The sequence below is a fragment of the Panthera leo genome, chromosome A1 (assembly GCF_018350215.1).
Source record: "Panthera leo isolate Ple1 chromosome A1, P.leo_Ple1_pat1.1, whole genome shotgun sequence".
Classification (NCBI taxonomy): domain Eukaryota; kingdom Metazoa; phylum Chordata; class Mammalia; order Carnivora; family Felidae; genus Panthera; species Panthera leo.
The window spans coordinates 24596734-24616139 of NC_056679.1; the positions used below are offsets into that span (position 1 = coordinate 24596734).

Genomic DNA, 19406 nt, shown 5'->3' on the forward strand with positions numbered 1-19406 from the left:
TGGATCTTGTAAGAGCAGAGGAGGCTAGATGAGGAAGCTCAGGCCGGATGACTTGAATCATCTCAGTAAATAAGGGGCGGGAGAGGATGCTGGAGGCTGGAGTGGGAGATCGAGGTAAGAGGAGAGAATTTGGAATAAATGCCAAACTTTTGGGGTCTGTGATCTGTTTTTTTTTTTTTAATGTTCATTTTTGAAAGAGCGCACAAGCAGGGGAGGAGCAGAGAGAGAAGGGGACAGAGGATCTGAAGCAGGCTCCACACCCACAGCAGAGAGCCCGATGTGGGGCTTGAACTCACGAATCACCAGATCATGACGTGAGCCGAAGTCAGACGCTCAACTGACTGAGCCACCCAGGCACCTCCCGTGATCTCTTTAACATTACAGTAAAGAATACGATGAACCCAGGAAAAAAAAACATACGCACAAAATTGTGCATAATAATTTTCGAGGTCCAGGGACCCCAGGTTGGGAACTGCCTGCTCTCAGGAAGCTAATGCAACCGAGCAAAAGTATTTCTGAGAAGGAATTTGAAGGCAGGCAGCTTGAATTCATAGCCTTCTATGTCTGTGTTTCTGTGACTTCAACAGCACACAATGGCAGCAGAATAGCGGCTGAGGTGGAATTAGAGACTGAGGCTGCGGGTTTCTGAGCAGCCCAGGGCTGGGGGCGGGGGGCGGGGGGGAGGAGTAGGGGAGGGCAGTAGGGGTAGAGAGAAGGCAAAGGATGGGCCAGCCAAGAAGTGGCAGACGTGGGACGGGTCCTCTCTGGGTGTGGGCCACCCGAAGCGCGTGGTCTGTAGAGAACAGAGAAATAGTAATAAAATGGAAAGTCCCGTTTGATGCATGTTGGCCGTGATGCCCCAGCAATTCTCAACACCGACAGTGATAAAATCCTGCCCTCTGAAGAAGCCTGGATGTCACGTCTAAACAGCTGCCTGTATCTGGGTAGACACGCCCCTGGGAGGCAGATAAAGAGATTTCTCTGGAGGGAGCAGTCCAGGATGTGGGTGAGGTGCTGGTGGGCGGCCAAGGTGGAGCCCAAGTTGAGCTCCCGCTAGAGAAGACTCCTCCCTCGCCCCGCTGGTTAAGCGGCACAATTCAATGGCTTTCATCTTCTAGAATCTAGATGCTGTCTGGAACCCTAAATCCTTCGTCTGACTGCCAGTCATAACCGTATGTGATTCACCGTCCTCACGCGTCCGCCCTGCCCCACATCTACACCTGCCTCGGTGTTTCACAGCCCTTTCGCCCCTTCTCCTAACAGATGGCTCTTCCTTACAGATTCCTCAGGTCTCCGATGACCAGGCACCGGTAGACACAGGATGCTGCCCCTTTCCTCCTCCCAGGTAAACGAAAGGAGTCTCTCCTTCCCTTTCTGACATGTTCCTGCGGGGGTGTTTTTATTCCATTCGTCAGACCAACCTGGGACGTAGAACCAGATTAGAGGGATCCACGTTTCACATGGTTTTCATCCTTAAACCATCAGGACACTATCTAGAGAATCCTGCTGCGGGGCTCAGAATGGTGATTATTCCCACCAGAGTAGGAACCGCCAGCTGCTTTGTAGCATGACGGGTACTGTCACAGTGGCGCGTAGGTGTTTCCTTGGTGTCCCAGAGGAATTTAGTTGCTTCTTGAAATCCCTCTGCAATCTCTTACTTGGGAGTAATGATGGAACGGAGCAAACAGGGTCTGATTCGCCCTCCCAGTCTTCCTTGGAAGTCACTGGAGGGCTGGTAGTTCTCTGGAGGTTAACCACTTCTCAAATGGACCAAATCTCCACCATCTCTCCCCATTACTCTGCCCACCCTCTTCTTCAAGATGGCCTCTGTGTGGTTCTGACCAAGAAGTTGCCCCATCACTGGCCAATGAAATAGATAAACTAGAAACAGCTTGGTTTAACATTTGAGGTTGGAAGCAGGAACTTTCTAGAGGAGACCTCAAAGAAGCAAAAGGTGCATAAGAGCAGCTCCCCGACCGGAGTGCCCACTGGGGGGATTCCAGGCTCCTAGCAACTACAGAAGCATGTAGAATGATCAAGCATGGTCAACTCACTGTCAGACTAAAGCACCGCCGTATATCTTCATTCCTCAGTAGCTGACCGCTGGAGCCATACACAGTTTGGGGCAAATGTGAAGATTATACTTAGTTAACATTACTCCGGGCACTACACAACCTTCACAGCCTCTGTGAGGCCATGAGCACTCGAGCACTTACTTTGGACAATGGGAATTTGCCCTCAAGACAAGCATCCAGGGTTTGCACATAGAATAGAGCCTTTTTTTTTTTTTTTAATTACTTGCTAACATTATAAACCGTGCATTCAAAAAATAAATCTGGTCAGTAAGAAGGAATTCAGCTACCTATTTAACTACAGCAGCTGCCTGTGTCGTCCACTGGTGCTCTTTATAGGAAACGTCTAAATAATTGAAATCTTTAACTGGGTTAAAGAGATCCCTAGCACATAGATGTTCTATAAATAAAAGTGAGTAAATAATATAGTGGCCATTCTTTTTAGGCCCTTCCCCTTAAAGAGACCATTTTGTTTTTGTTTGCTCCAATAAGATCGGTGTTCAGGGACACTTGAGAGAGGTTAGGTTTCGGCCGGGGCGGAGCTTTCCCAAAGAAATCCCTTTTAGTTTGTTTCAGGTGGATTTCCACCTTCTCCTTTGGCTACTTCACTCAAAACGAATCATTTGTTTGTCTTTGCTCTAAGTAGCCAGGCACCTGGGCTTTGCATTTGCAAGTGGGGTCAGAGCAAGGAGTAAAGGTAGCAGGCTGACCTTGCCTTGTTATCTGAAATCAGACAGGTTTAAGTAGCCCAGAGCTTAGGAGACAGAGAAGAAAGAAAGGGAAGGGAAGAGAAAAATGCTTATAAAAAGGAAGTGGTAAGACGTTTCTGAATTTCAGTGTGACCTGTTCTGTCAGGTGATTTCTTGTGGGGGAGGAGACACGAGAAAAAAAAAAAAGTTAGGTAAAATGTCCTTATAAAGACAAAATCTATTTCTTTCCTGCCTGATGATTTGTCACTCTAGTCACTTCCTGCCTTGTGACCGCGTACCCGGGTTTGACAAAGTTGTTCTGCAGATCAGAAAGGAGGGGGTTTCTGGTCACACGCCAGTACCACTGAGGACAGTTTTTCAACAAGGTAAAATTTCTTAATGTCTTTTTGTCATTTCTAAGTGCTCATGATGTTTTTCCTGGTTGGGCGGCTCTGTTTCTGTGGGTTGTGGGTTTTGCCTTCAGGGGACTGAGATCTGAGCACCTGTCACCCGAGCCCTCTGTGAACCATGTCACCGTTTAACTGCCCAGCCAAGCTGTAGCCACCCCATGTGGCTGTCCAGAGTCGGACCCCTCAGTTCTGTGGGGTGGCTTCTTCTCTAGTTATCCACAGTTAGCACCCCCAAAACCAGGATTCTTTTTTTCCCTTTTACTTTATTTTTATTTTTTTATGTTTATTCATTTTTGAGAGAGAGAGACAGAGACAGAGACAGAGACAGAGCATGAGTGGGGGTGGGTGCAGAGAGAGAGGGAGACAGAATCTGAAGCAGGCTCCAGGCTCTGAGCTGTCAGCACAGAGCCCAACGCAGGGCTCGAACTCAAGAGCAGTGAGACCTTGACCTGAGCCGAATTTGGACACCCAACGAAATGAGCCACCCAGGTGCCCCCTTTTTTTTTCCCCCCTTTCAAACCAAACCATGTTTTGATTTATTTCTCTTGCTTTATCTCAGGGATGCTATTTACTGTGATTTGATCTACTTTAAAATGTTTTCAGGAAAGTGGGTATTGATCATTTAGATTGTGCTGCTCATTGGCCTGGTGGGAGTAGTTTAATTTTAGCTCCCGTGGTTCTGTTTTTCTAAAAAGTTTCTTTACAGCATTTGAGTGGATGTATTAACGTCTTGAGTCATATGTTGCTGAGTGTGTTACTGGTTATTTGAGTGATTTTGGTGCCAGTGGTTTTAATGGGTATGTCTAATAACCACGAGGAATCGGAGGCGCCTTTTCTTCATTTACTCTCTAAAAATAAAAGCAATTTGCGTGGCTTAATTGTACTGTTTTTGCGGAATTGTTTGAACTATTGCTTAGGCTGATGACCAAACAAATGGCCGTTAAATTCTGGATGAAAGGCTTCTGTCTACATCAGAAATTCTGATAAAGTTGACATGGAATATTTACTCCAGAAGCTCTGTTGAAACATAGACTTTAAATATTGTAGCGTCGGCATTCATTTAATTATCATTATCCAACAGTATTAACAACCATTGACAGATGATAAACATAAAAGCCATTCAGACTGGAAATGGCTTAATTTATCAGGGTACTTATCAAAACCCAATTTTTCTTATTCAAGGATAGCAACTCATTTTTTCAAGTTAGTTCCCCAGGGCAACTTAAAAAAAAAAAAAAAAAAAACCTATCAGTCAACAACGCTGGTTTATTCGCCGTGTCTTAGTTTTGAATTTACATAAATTTATCATAATTGGTTTCTATTAAATAAAACATTTCAAAGAACCATCTGCACAGCAAATTTGAATGGAATTAGCCATTTACCTATAAATGTGAATTTCTGAAAGTTGCAAAATGTGGGCATCGATATTTACACATCTCTCGTGAGTGGTTTTAAACTAGCAAAAATGTGGAATTGGGGGAGGAGGACCTGAGCCCCAGAAAAGAACAAATTAAAAAAATGCTCTATCTTCTTTCCAGTAAAGATATTAATGAGAATGAAATAAATTAGAGTGTGAAGGTATGTCAGTCTTTTCCTTACTTTGGAAGGAAATAAAATGGAATATGAAAAAGTTAATTCAAAGTAGAGAAAAAAGTCTCTTGATTTAAATCAAGTTTAGACTGTTAAAGTGTCAACCTGATACGCTATAAAATATCCATTTCTCTTCTGTCTAGCTCACCCCCAGTAGCATCAGGGAAGAATCTTCTGGGTCTTACCCATTGATCAAGCACTGTTATGGTGGGACATTTCATTAGCTATCTGAAGGATGCTTTTCTTGGTCACATTTAAAATTTTATTTCCTTTAACTTACAAAGTATGCCTTGAAACAATCAGTAATTTGGGAAACAATTTCAGTATTTTAATACCATTTATAAACCTTCTTCTGGTCCCTGTGAGGAAGGGAGGCCAACAAGTAAAGTCCCATTCAAATACGACCTACTTAGAGAGGACAAGTAATAACAATATTATTATATTATAATATTTATACCTACTTACAACATGTAGCCACTCCTTAAGCATTATCTCACATAATGCCTTTAGACATGAGGCGGGGGGGGGGCTCACCGTGGAAGCAACTGGCCCACTGTCACTGGGTTATTGGAGGGGTCGAGGGATGTTAGATAGTCATGATTTCCAGCTCCATATTGCTTCTCTATAAGCATCTGTCTCTTCTAGATCCCTTCTTCCACACCAGCATATTTTTTTCCCAGATGTAGATCATTAGAAGCTTTTATTTCTGAAGCTGACTGAGGAGACCTTGGTGCTCATAATTTTAAAGGAAAGAGGGGGAGAAAGAGAGAAGAAAAAAATTTGCAATAAACCCAGAAGCTTTTTTTGTCTTTATAAGTAAGAGATACCGTTGTGGGTTTCATGTAATGAGTGCAGAATCCTCTTTTAGAGAATGAAGAAGTATCCTCTTTTAATTAATGTATAATTTTACCAAAGAATTGTACGCCTTCACAAACTTGCCTCAACCACTTCCCCAACCTTATTTCTTGTCACTTCCTTCTGCTCTGGCTGCCCTCCATCCTCTCACCCCACCCTCATTTGCCCATGTTCTGGGTGCACAAGACCACAAGCCGCCAGAAAGTTCCATGCTTTCACTTCTTTTTGCTCCAACTGTTGCTCTGATTGCTTTCTTATTTATAAAACTTACAGTCAGTTTTCAAGACTCACTTCAAGAAACGAGTCCTTTTGGAAGTCTTCCCTATGGAACCCTTCGGCCATCTTCCTTGCCCCACAAACAGTTTCTTCTGTGTGTGTGTCTGTTTAACGTTTTGATCTTAGAGTAAGTATAGCAGTAAGCATAATTGCTTAAGTTTCAATTCCTTGTTTGACAGCCTGAGCTCCTTCTTAGCTCTCCTAGCACGTGGTCAGCACTAATGATATTTATTGAATTGAAAATTTGTCACACGTATTTTCTCTCAGCTACTTAGAGATGCATGGAGGTCTTTTCTTTGATTTCACTTACGAACTTATTATTTACTGAGTTCCTCACAGTGATGGCTGTGAAAGAAGATATAGTAATCATACGGTATTTTGCATTCTACCGTGCTTCCTCTTTGCCAAAGCACTATTCTTCATTTTAGCCTCAAAGCACTGAATGGACATTGAGTTCAAGGTATTTAGGAAATTTCCCAATGACCATCACAAACAGACAAAATTACAATCTTATTATTTTGGCCTAAACACAGTCAATGACCTCAAACTTAGCTACACTTACTGAAACTATTGTACTTGATAATGGGCTTCTTTGATGACAGAGAACCTAAGAACAGATATTAGTAACTTTTGCTTAGTTACTTTGGATTATTCTAGAAAGTTCTCAAGTCAACTTCTCATTACTTGTAGAATAAAGACCCTCCATATATAGAGGAGAGAGGGCAAACACATTTTGATATCAGTCTAGGTGAAATAAAATTAACAAACTTGCTCATAAGATTCCATTAACAAAGAGTCAAAATTTATAAAGCAAGATTGTAAAGGCACCAGACTTTATGATTAATAGATTTTGTGGCAGAGTAACATTATTTATAGTAGTCTAATTGTTTCTTTAGGGCTTTTTGTCAGCTAGTTTCCCAACTCACAGAAACCACCAACCAAAATGATGCTATGCCATCTACATATTGAGCCCTGCGGGCATAATAAACATTAGCATTAGAGCTCCACCGAAATGTCAAACTAACCAGTGTCAACAGATTCCAAGAGTTGCAAGTTTCCCTGTTTTGCCAGATGGCAAGGCACTTACATCAAAAGCGTCCATGTTTCATGCTGTTTTCATTTTGAAGTTCTGAGAAGTTGCCACCAGATTAGACGTTCACATTTTTAGGGGCATCTCCCTACAGCTGCTCCCAGATGGCATCTCCCGTGGCTTTCCTCAGTTCCCTTCTGAGTCCATTTCCTTAAACTATTGACTGCCCCCATTGTTTTGGGTTTGCCAAGTTTCAGTAATTACATCAGTCTTCCCAGTAATTTCATCATCGCTTCATCTTGTAACCTACAGCAAGCAATAGAGCGGGGAAGAAAGAATTTCAATTTACCACCCTAATAATGATAGCTAACACTCGGGTACTACTCACTCGGGACTGAGTATTTTTTTGTGTTTTAGCCAATACTGATATATTTAGTCATCCCTACGATCCTGTGAGGCAGTTACTGGTGTTATCTTCATATGTGAAGAAAGTCAATCCATTCAGATGGTTTATTACTTTAATTTTCTACATTTGAATCAGTTTTTTATATAACTGCTGAATTCCAGGAGAAATAATATTCTCCTGGAATAAACAGGCAGCAGATCATGGGGCTTATTTGTACCTAAGCTCTGGAGTTGAGCTCAAATAATGATAATTTATCCCAAATAAAAGGATCTGTATTCCAATTGCTTTTATCAAACAGATTCCTCCTCTTCCTTTTCTTCTTCTTTTCCTTCTCCTTCTCCTTCATCACCATCACCATCAGTATCTACCCAGCACCTCTCTGCACTTGACTATTTAGTTTTTACCCATTTATCGATCTCTGCATGGGTCACAAAATATGATTTCTATCCTCAAAAGCTTTGAAAAGTTTTCAGTCTTAAAAGGTTAGAATACTTTCGGTCAAGTTTTATTCACATTTTTGACTGTTGTGACTGATAGACACAAATAAATTAGACAATTTAGTATTTACACTGGAACACCCATATCTCTAATTGTACAGTCGTGGCCAAACATAAGTGTCCTAAAAACTGTGAAAGAATGCAAGATTGTTTTAATTGTGAGTTGAAAAATAGACGTAAAAAGTGACCCACTTAGGGGCTTAAAATGAGTTTTGCTCGACTTCAGAGCCACGCCTGTGTGTCAGCCCCATTTATAAGTTATAAGGAGGCTTGTTTCTCAAATATGGTCATTGGGTTTTTTCTGGTGGAAGGAAAAGCTGCGATGTTAAATTGAGGAACTCGCACAGCCACAGTCCTGTGGTTGCAGCATTGATTCGTGTTTTAGTCCAGTAGCAGTTACATAGCCAGTGGATGCTCTCTGCCTTATCTGTCTTATCTGTCTCTATCTCTGTCTCTGTCTCTCTCTCTCTCTGTCTCTCTCTCTCTCTCACACACACACACACACACACACACACACACACGCACACATCTTTCTGAGTGGCTGAACGAAAATGGAAAAGAGATTATGTTCTCCACAGGCAGAAAAGCCAAGACACCGAATTCTGCAGGCGAATTAATTATGCATGTGAATTGCAATCTCCGGATAATTTGTTTTCCTTTTTTCTCTGGTTGTACTTTCAGGGGGAAGTGAATTAATGGAATAATTACTTTGCATTTAAACAACACCCTGCATGTTGATCCCTCAGTCGGGTAGTCAGTACCGAAATTTATCTAAGCTGTGTACCCAAATATATGAAGTAAAGAAGTGTACAAATGTATGTGTATAAAATTTGCATCTTCTTCCTTTTCTCCCACAAAATTTAGAATTAGAATTGCATCTTTGTTCATCTCTGGTGTAACATTTTAAAATGTGGGTCCTCTACACCTCCTTGACATCATCAGCCCACGTTATTTTCACTGGGTGGGGGTGGGGGGTCCTTAGGGGAGAAATCTGGGCGATACATGCAAAGTGAAAGTAAGAAAAAAAATGAGCAACGCCTATGCTGTTACGCCCCCCTTCTTCATCTTGACAATGTGAAATGAACTTTCCTTGTCATTTCCAATGCTTTGTAAACATTAAAAAAAAAATCCCTTTGGAAAGATAGAATATTATGGTCACCTTTGAGAAATTTTTCAGATTTTTCCCTTCCCTTGTTGTCTTTCAGATGAAGTCTTTTCATCAACATATCCTTGATCCTTTGTTTCTTTCCTCTGACAACAGAGTAAAGGCAATTGGGATACTTAATCTGTCCGATCATATATAAAGTATACAATATAGAATGTATTTAATATTGTATAGCATCTTAGTTTTTTAAAGTTTGTGAGTCTGACTGTCTGTAATTTCTGTGCATGAAACAAATAGGTATGATATTCAGAAGACAGAGCAAATTTGGAGGCAAATTAGGATTCGTATTTTGGTCTTTTACTAAGTGTGGAGCCTGAGCAAGTCTCAGTTTCCTCATCTATAAAATAAGAGAAAGCACTGTCTGTTTCCTAGAACTGTTCTTGGGGTCATTTTCCTTTCCCATTTCCCCATGCCATCAGTCTGTCTGCACAGTCACTCCACGACACTCATCATCACTATGGACTGACCGAGCCCTCGCCATTTGCTGGGCGTTGTGCTGAACACTTGACATATGTTTACTCTTACATTTTAACACAAAAGATGCATAAGGTTGATATCGTCATATTCTTCTAACAGATGACCAAACTGAGGTTCGTGGAGGATTAAGTCCAAGGTCCCAGAGCCAGTTAAGTGCCAGAACCAAGATTTACACCCTGCCTCTTTCCCATTTTATAGTCACAGTTTCTTAAAGGTGATTTAAAATTTTGACACAAGAAATGAGATGTATCACATATCCCAGTATAAATTGGTATCGGTAAATATTTGCCAACCAAACTGTGGCTTCCAACAGACTGAAGATATGTATAGCCCGTCAAATTAATACAAACTTCCTGCCTCCATGTATCTGTTAGTCCTCATTTTTTTTTTTTTGAGAATGAGTTTGTCATTAGAGATTCTAGAACAACGACCCCAATGAGCCTATAGAAAATGAGGTCACATTGTTAAGAATAAATAGAAGCTTCTGTTGTAATTGCGAACATACAAATGTGTGCTGCATATTGTCTTGGTATTTTTCCAGCTCCAACAATCATAGAGAAAATGCCTAGACAATGAGGGAGTGGAGAGCAGACAGAAGTAGGGCACAAACTCACAGAATCCGTCCCCTGGACACCTGCGATTAAGGAGACATTGCCCGATGGTCCCCATCACAGATACTCATAGATCTCATTTCTTTTGGTGACTCATGGAGATGTGGTCAGGCTTTTCTTAAGATTGCTGTACATTTTCCCACTCTGGCCACACTTCCTCAACTGTTAGAAGGTACTTTCCACCGTCAGTATTTCAGGCAAGACTAAGCCCCTTGACCACTCAACCTCAGATCAGCCAATACCAATGCTGTTGACTTCTGGTTATGTCAGTTAGCACTTCTGCAATACCTTTTGCAACTGACTTCAAGAACTCTGTATGAGAAATGCGCTAAAAGAACCAAAATGAGCCACACTAAGACCATTTGAAGGTAGAAAACAGATGTGAAATATAGATTTACATACATACAGACCTACATATAACATACATACAATTAAGTGTGGATTGTAGGTGGTGACTCTACATAATACTTGATACAATTTATGGTGGAAATTGCGTTTATTCCCCAAGATGATTTTGTGAAACTTCTTTTTTTATTTCCCCACTCATTTCTTCCTTGCTTTCTTCTTTCCTTCCTTCATTAAGCACTGTTGTATACAATTTAAATCCTCTGTCTCATTTAATTCTAATACAACCCTATGGAGTGAGCACTGTAAATTGCATTACTAATATCGCTTTTTTACATATGAAGAAACTGAGGCTCAGAAAATTTAAGGAGCACCTAATTGGCTTAGTCACTTAGGCGCCCAACTCTTGATTTCAGCTCAGGTCATGATCTCAAAGTTCATGAGTTCCAGCCTCATGCCAGGCTCGTGCTGGGTTTGGAGCCTGCTTGGAATTCTCTCTCCTTCACTCTGTGCCCCTCCCTGACTCACACGCATGTGCTCAATCTCTCTCTCTCTCTCTCTCTCTCTCTCTCTCTCTCTCTCTCTCTCTCAAAATAAATAAACTTAAAAAAAAAATTAAGGAGGGCCACCTGGGTGGCTCCGTCGGTTAAGCGTCCGACTTCAGCTCAGGTCATGATCTTGTGGTCCATGGGTTCAAGCCCCGTGTCAGGCTTGCATCTGTCAGCCTGTCGGCGCAGAGCCTGGAGCCTGCTTCGGATTCTGTGCGTGTGTGTCTCTCTCTGCCCCTGCCCTGCTCGTGCTCTGTCTCTCAGAAAGAAAGAAATGTTAAAAAAATTTTTTTTTTTTTAGTTTAAGGAATGTGTACAAAAACACATAGCAAGAAGCAGTTGCATAGAAAACTCATCATCTTTTCACCATACCACGCTGCTTCCTACTTTATTATCGATATACAATTGTATATGTAATTTCACAAAGGAAGACAGAATCATTAGCATTTGGATGAGGATTTTGGATGCCTGAAATGGATTTTTGCTGGCTTGGACTAGGAGAAAGGCAGCTTGTGTTGTTGCAATAGGTGAGGCTGTAAACTGTGGAGCCTAGGCCATTCCTGAAAGACGTGGTTGAAGAAACTTCTCCCCTTGTTTTCCTCTCCATCGACATCTCCGAGGTATAAAGTACATTTCATGGATTTTGCATCCCTAGGTTTGTTTTTTTTTTAATCTGTTACGTTGTTTAAGTGTTTAGTTGACTTCTGTTTTTCCCATACCTTGGCTAAACCAAACAACAATTCTCAAGGCTCTCCTTCGCTTTTCAGACCAATCACTGACTCACTTTGAGACTTTGGGGAGTAACTTCACTTTTCAGGGCCCCATTTCCCATTTTCTAACATATCCAGTTCCTTCCTCACTTTGTAGGGCTGTATTTTCTACATGGGAGATGGCGATAGAAGGAGGAATCCCTGTCCATATAAACAAACCCAAAATGGCCTCTAGACACAGTGGTTTTGTTGCATTAGGAAGCTGCAGAGTATTTGTATGACCTAAAGGGGATGTCGTCAGCATCGTGGCTGAAGATAGCAGGGAGAGCCTAGATCACCAAGCTTTTTCTTCTGGAGACAAGAGCTGGTGAGGAAGGCAACCACATTGGCACTTCCCCAAACTCTTCTAGGGGCTGCCTCCTGGGCCAGTCATACTAAACCCCCAACGGCTTCCTTGGTGACCTTCTCTTGCTTGACTCCTCCCTTTGCAGGGCTATTTTCCCCTATACAGTAGTCCCCCCCCCATATCCACAGCTTCGCTTTCCACGGTTTCAGTTACCCGCGGTCAACCGCGTTCCAGAAGCAAAATATCCTCCTCCTGACATTTTATCAGAAGGTAAAAGGTCAACAGTAGCCCAATGCTACGTCCCACCACCTACATCATTCACCTCACCTCATGTCACCACGTAGGCATTTTATCATCTCACATCATCACAAGAAGGGTGAGTACAGTACAAAAAAATATTTTGAGAGTGAGACCACATTCACATAACTTTTATTGCAGAATATTGTGAGAATTGTTCTGTTTTATTAATTATCGTTAGTTTCTTACTGTGCCTAATTTATAAATTGCACTTTGTCATAGTTGTGTATGTATAAGGAAAAACATAGTATTTATTAGATTTGGTACTACCCGTGGTCGCAGGCATCCGCTGGGGGTCTTGGAACATAGCCCCTGTGGATAATGGGGACCACGGTGTGGAGAAATGGAGTGCCACTCTCCATTTTGTCTTTTTGGAAAATTCCAACTGGTTCTTTGAGATGTAGCTCAAGGAAAGTTAATATTGCCTTCTTTGGAGACGTCTCCCTTCTCCTCTGGGGCAGAGTTAAGTGCTTCTCCCTCTCTGCTCCCACAGCGCCGTGATAATAACAGAGTTAGAACGTGAAGGTCAGCGTGGCCTCTAAGTGGCAGTCGGCACTTGCCTTCACAGGATTGTGTGTCCTTCAAGAGCAAGGATTCTTTGCTATTCATCGTTGCATCTCCAGCCCTAGAAGAAGGCCAGGGCTTTATTCAATGTGATGGGATGACAGGTGTGGGGCTGCTAAGGAAGAGCACCCCTTGTCCCGCAGAGACAAGAGGCACAGGCAGGAATGGGCATGGTCACCCTGGCGGTGTTCTTGCTCCTAACTCTCCCCTGAAGATGTTGAGGAACTGAAGGGAACTTCTCCAAAGAGCCCGGGAAGGTTTTAGCCATAGGTAAAACCTTGCCAAGCGTGTGTATCCCCAGTGAACTCGAGGTCAGAGCTGAGTAACCCCGAAGGAGAGCAGAGAACCTTAAGGTACAGAAATCCAGTGACCCCAGATATGAGGAAAGCTGCCTCCAGGAAGACCTACATCGTGTTGGCCTGTAGTGGGGTGTAGGGTGCCTCAACCGACCCCCAGGCTCTGTGCCAGCCTGAGGCTTCCCTAGTTCACAGCAAGGTAACCCTGGGCCAGTTATTATAATCTCAGTTCCCTCGTCTCTGAAGAGCAAATCATAACAGTGTTCCCTAGGACTGTGGCTCGAGGTAAATGCATATAAAACACTTAGCGTTGAAGAAGCACTCAGTAAACATTACCTGGCCGTCTCATTTGTCTTTTAGCCATTGTTTTCTTGGACTCCAACAAAAGTGGAGATTAATCCATAATCATCCGGCATGAATAAGAAAAAAGACTGACTGAACTCTAAGCATTTTCTCATCTGTGGAATTCCAGGTCACCTGTCACTTCCTGTGGGAACCGTGCCTGGCTCTCCGGGAGAGAGCCATTTCCCCGCTTCCTATGGCTCTAAATTGCCCCCTGTATTCTAGTGACTGGTGTCTCTCTTCCCTACGAACCAGGCCACGGCCACATCTTACCTTTGTGTTGCCAGCATCTAGCCCAGGACCTGGCATATAGTAGGTATTTGGCAGATATTTACCGAAAGAGGAAATGTGGGGGCACCCGGGTGGCTCAGTCAGTTAAGCGTTCGACTCTTGGTTTCGGCTCAGGTCACAATCTTCCGGTTCGTGGGATGGAACCGCCCATCGGACTGTGCACTGGCAGCATGGAGCCTGCTTGGGATTTTCCCTCTTTTCCTCTGTCTCTGCCCCTGCCCCGCTCACGCCGTCTCTGACTCTCTCAAAATAAGGAAATCAAGACATGCACAGATGTATACATTTGTTTAGTAGCAGATATTTAGAATTCCCAGAGGGTTTTCATAGTCCAGATGGTGATATGCAGATTACATCCAGGTGAACTCTTGCTATTTCCTCTGTGCTCCTGGTTCACTGGCTTAGAGCATCCTGGCCGGTTTTACCCTCCTTTCGGCCACTGCTGTCTCCACAGTTCCTTTCCTGTCCTCTCAGAGTCAGGCACGCAGTTATCTGGAGACCCCACCGCCAGGCATCACAGTGGCCAGCAGGGTTTATAAGACAGCTTGGAGGCCCAGCCCCGGGCTGTGCCACCCTAGGCAGAGACCTGTGCCACCCTAGGCAGAGACCTGCCACCCTAGGCAGAGCTGGTGGCTGGCAGGGTGGGGCCAGGGAGCATCTCTTAACTTGGGTGTCATTTCTCTCCTCTGTGGCGGGAGGAACATGGCCAGATAGGTCATCTCTGCGGTCCCTTCACTGCCACCTTCTGTTTCTCAGTTATCCTTCTGTCATTTAAGAAAGTGGGCTTGGACCCAGACCATAGCAAAGAAAACTGTTAAAGACTTGGACGACAAGCCCCCAAAAGCAGGTTAAAAGAATTGTTTTGAAAGGCCTGGTGGCAGTCGTTAAAGGCAGGTGACAGAATCGTTATGAAATGAGCAGCTTCTCTAATTCCTCCCTGAGAATAGCCTGAGAGAGAGAGAGAGAGAGAGAGAGAGAGAGAGAGAGAGAAAGCTTTCATCGTATCAGAAAAGATTTAGGTTACAGGGTAGCGATTTGAGACATCGGAGAGGTTGTAGGGTTTCATGATTCAGATATTTTTAAGAAAACAGTAGATGGCTCTCTTTCTGGGACAGTTTGCCTACCGTCTTGCCTAGAAACTGGGAGGGAACTGGATCGGCGTGCCTTGAGCTGTACACGGAGGCATGTCAGAAAGGAGATCCCACGTGCAGCTCGCCAACTGCCCTGCTCTGCACTGAGCGGCCGAGCAGTGGGCATCTGCCTTGCTCAGTGAGGGCAATGCACGAGGCCAGAGCTCTCCCTGCCTCTGAGGTAAGAGCAGGAGCCGGGAGGGGCAGAGTGGGACCCACCAGGGTGATAGCCCCAGCTCCTGATCACCCCTGCCCCTATTTCTAGGCTCCTTTGAAGCACACCTTCTCCGGGCCCTAACTGGTGCAGACGCTTACCAGCCAGAGAGTAGACTTTGGGAACTTTTCACACGGAAGGGATTCCGTTTCTCAACTTACAGATGAGGAAACGGAGGCCCAGGGAGGCCAAACAGAGCCTGATATCACACGGACGGGCAGTAACCTAGGTCTCCCAAGCCCAAGCTCCACATTTCCTTCCCGTCTCTGCCAGGTTTTTGGTTGTGGTTTCCTTGGAGATGTACAAGTGTGTAAATTATCTGGGTCTCTTTATTTATGGCTGGTGAAGATGTTTGCTCTATGTATGTTTAGGTAAGTTTCTGTGTTAATTTCTTACTCTTCTTTTTCCCCCTTGCGGTCCTGTTTCACTTGTCCATTTTTGATCTTCAGAGCTTTTCTCATCGTATTTCACCGTTTTGCAAGAAGTGAGCGATAGTCTCTGTGTCACATTTGAAACCTGAGATGTAACTGTGGGCTTCATAGAGCCCGAGGCTTTGTGACCCCCTCGCTTATAGCCCAGCAAGGAGAGCAGTGCTTTGCACACAGACTAGTAGGTGAGGAGAAAGTATGGATGAATGAACAAACAAGGAATGAATGATGTCTGATACTGAGGTAACTGAACTGAAGAGTGGGTGATCTATCAGTCCATAATAATATTCAGCTTTTTGAAAAACAAAACCCAAGGATACCCTGAACTTTCAAGAAGGAAGGGTCTGGATCTTAAAGTCCTTGTGGTAGAATGTGGAATGAAGGGATTTTCAAGATGTTAACACTAGGAGAGTCACTGCCTATATATACCCCGGGGAAGGGGAGGGATGACAAGGCAATGAGGGCCTCCCCAGCCCCAGCTTAGAGCATCCCCTTTGCTTGCAAGAGTTTTGTTCTGTGTCACATCCTTCCTTCTCTTCTCTTTTCTTTTCTTTTCAAGAGAATACAAGCAGGGAGGGGCAGAGAGAATCCCCCCATCAGCGCAGAGCCCCATGTGGGGCTTGATCCCATGAACCATGAGATCATGACCGGAGCTAAAATCAGGAGTCAGAAGTTTAACCAACCTAGCCCCCCGGGCACCCACTGTGTCACACCCTTCATGGCCGTGAGCAGCTCGGTAGAGAAGCAAGGCAGTGTGGGGGTGGGGAGTTGGGGGAGGAAGGAAGTGGGGAGAAGCAAGGCAGCATGGGGAAGTGGGGAGATGGGCACTCCTTGGTTGGTAACTGAGCTGGGCTCTGTGTGCTGTGTTATATACAGCTTCCAAAGCCCCTCAACTGTGATCAGACGACAAAGGCCCCCAGAACGTCACGTTCACCAGGGTTAGAGTGACCTGGCCTGCCAGCTTCCCATGAGAGTTCACGGGCCACCCGAGAGAGAGAGCTAGAGAAGAGAGCCACCGGGTCAGTGCCCCTGACCCACTCCTGCACCGTGGGGGCAGAGGTGGTAGAGATCCCAGTTCTGTGCTCTGGGGAGGCCCTTAGGCAAATCAGTGTATCTGCAGGGAGAGAGAGATCGAGAGAGAGGGGACAAAAGACAATCTAAAGGAGATTTTGACTTGACAAAAAGAATTCGTAAGAGTTCCTCTAAATGGTCCTCTATATTTGACGCTGTTTATAATTATATGGCTTCTTAAAAACAAAGTCATTGTTAAACTACATTTTCAGAATCATCCTTTACGTTAAGCTTTGGAACGTCCCGAAAATGGTCCTGAGAACTTACAGTAAATCACTGGTGGTTACATCCCCTACTTTGTAACATGAAGAGGACAGAGTTGTGTGAAGCAAACCTGCTTCTTTGTCTCGTAGAAGCTTATCATGATGGCTTCTTAAAAACTTATGGGTATGCTATTTTGCTTCAGAGTCTTAGGTGTTTTATGTTCCTCTTCAGTAAGCGTAGTCTAGCACTAAAGATTGCAATATGAGTGACGTTCTCGATTACGCGTTGTTTTGGATTATTAACTGTTCATTCACATATTCGGAAGTTGTACAGCTTTCTCCTGGCACTGTCCTGAAATTATTGAGGCAAAGCTGGGAATCTGGGTCCTGAGTTTCCAGTTTTATTTTACCCACTGTGTCAAGTTGCAGGAAAAGTAGGACACATTCAAAAAGAGTCCCTTGGCAATGTGATGCCGGGTCACAGATGCCTCCCTGATCCTGGCAGTTATATAACTGGGCATCAGTATATCAAACCGAAATACTGACCAGCACACCATTACCACCTCTCAGAAGTAAATGCAGCCCACGGGCATCTCACCCTAGCCAGTCACCTTTCCTCATCCCTTCTGCTGCTTTTCATGACCAGTTAGGAAACCCCTCAGAGAAAATTCAGCTTACATGGTTGCATTTATTTTAGAGAATGTACTATATTTCTTTCTGTAAATCCTACAGCACTGTGTTCTATAACAACCTCCCACAAATAGTTTCTGTATTCAGACTTTAGGGAACTTGAGTTTAGGTGCTTTTATTCTTAAGTAGTCATTATCAGAAGTTCTCTTTCACTGCCGACCTGGGAAATACCAGCCTCCTCTAAGCAGAGACTCAAAACTCATTGACCTAAAGAAATGAGCGGGTTTTGTGGCTTCTGCAACTTGGGGGGTAATCTGGCGTTCTTAGGACTTTGGAAATAATCTTATAAAAGTGAACAACCGGTACTTTCTTCAGCCAAATGTCTTGGAATTTTAGAGCTATTGATTTAATACATTTAAGTGCTCACAGAAAACCTGGCAGCCGGATGTGACTTAGATGAATGGTGGGAGTCTGTACTCTTAGATTTATGATTTGGGCAGTGATTCTAAAACAGGATTCCATAATTCACCCCTGATTTGCGAGATACCTTAAAATGGTTTCTGGGAGGGCATAGTTAGATGATGCCGTCATTAATAAGGGAGAAAGAAGTTGTGACGTATATACAATGGAATATCATTCAGCCATAGAAAGGAGGAAATCCTACCATTTGTGACTGTGGATGGACCTTGAAGGCATTATGCTAAGTGAAAGAAGTCAGACAGCGAAAGGTAAATGCTGCCTGATCTCACTTTTTGTGGAATCTTAAAATACATATATACATACAACTAGAACTAAGCTTATGGAAGAAGAGATCAGACTTGTGGTTACCAGAGGCAGGTGGTGGGGGAGGAGGAATTGAAGGAAGGTGGTCAAAAGAGGCAAACTTCCAGCTGGAAGATCAGTAAGTCCTAGGGATGTGATATACGACCCTGTGGCTGCAGTTAGCCCTTCTGTATGGTATATAGGAGAATCGTTGCCAGTAAATCCTAAGAGTTGTCCTCCCAAGGAGAAAAAATTTCCCCCTGTGTGCTTTCCTCTTTCTTTGCTTTTTATTGCGTCTGGATGAGAAAATGGGTGTTAGCTGAACCTATTCTGATCACATGTCAATCAAACCGTCCTGCTGTGCGCCTTAAACTCACACAGTGATGCTATGTCAAGTATTTCCCAATAAAACTGGAAACAACGAAAGGGGGGCCCCACTTAACGCAGGAGCAGTAGAGTGGAAACTGGAAGGAACGTGTTTTCCTCAAACCCTCGTTTCAGGCTCTAAATGCCTCAGTACATCCCATTCCTGCAGCGACCTCTCTGGAGACTGTGGCCAGTGTGGGGCCAGCAATTTGCAAACTGAAACCCTAACTTACTATCCTTATGAATCTGACAAATGTTAATACCACCCGTGCCTTCAAGTGGGCACGAAGTGGGTATATTTTTTCCAGGCAAACGCATCAATAGACTGTGTAAAGTACCTCAGATTTGATTCTAACCCCAGCGATACCCTTCTTAGAAATGGTCTGATCTGCTTGGTGTTAATGACCTCCTCTTCCTGCTCCTCGGCTTTGTGAACATGGTGCCATTTGCACGTTCAGTTCAATTAGTTAAAGGGTCTCCTCTCAGCTATGGACCTTAATAGGCCCTATTGATGGTCCCTTCATCCTTCTCCCGCTGTGCTCACCAGCAACTACATTTAGAACTCTAGAACTTGGACAGAGACATGGCCTTTAATCTCATTGAAACTCTAGTGTTCTGATCTCGAGAACGAAGGAGTTGTAATGAATTATTCCTTAAGTTCCTCTTGCCTCTACGAGTTGGCTGTGTCTCCAAGACTTACTGCCCATTTTGACAGAACAAGAGACCCTCTCCAGGTGTATATTTGTGTTGGGGCCCCCACACAAGGCAGCATCATAGTAACTCGGGCT

General features: G+C 43.8%; 1 protein-coding gene across 1 annotated transcript in view; it reads left to right on the forward strand.

Annotated features, from left to right (window-relative positions):
* Nucleotides 1-3041: 3041 nt before the first annotated feature.
* Nucleotides 3042-19406, forward strand: part of LCP1 (lymphocyte cytosolic protein 1) — a 52282-nt gene continuing 35917 nt past the window's right edge. The window contains exon 1 of the mRNA XM_042919832.1: nucleotides 3042-3147. The gene's annotated coding sequence lies outside the window, so the exon portion shown is untranslated. The remainder of the gene's footprint in view (nucleotides 3148-19406) is intronic.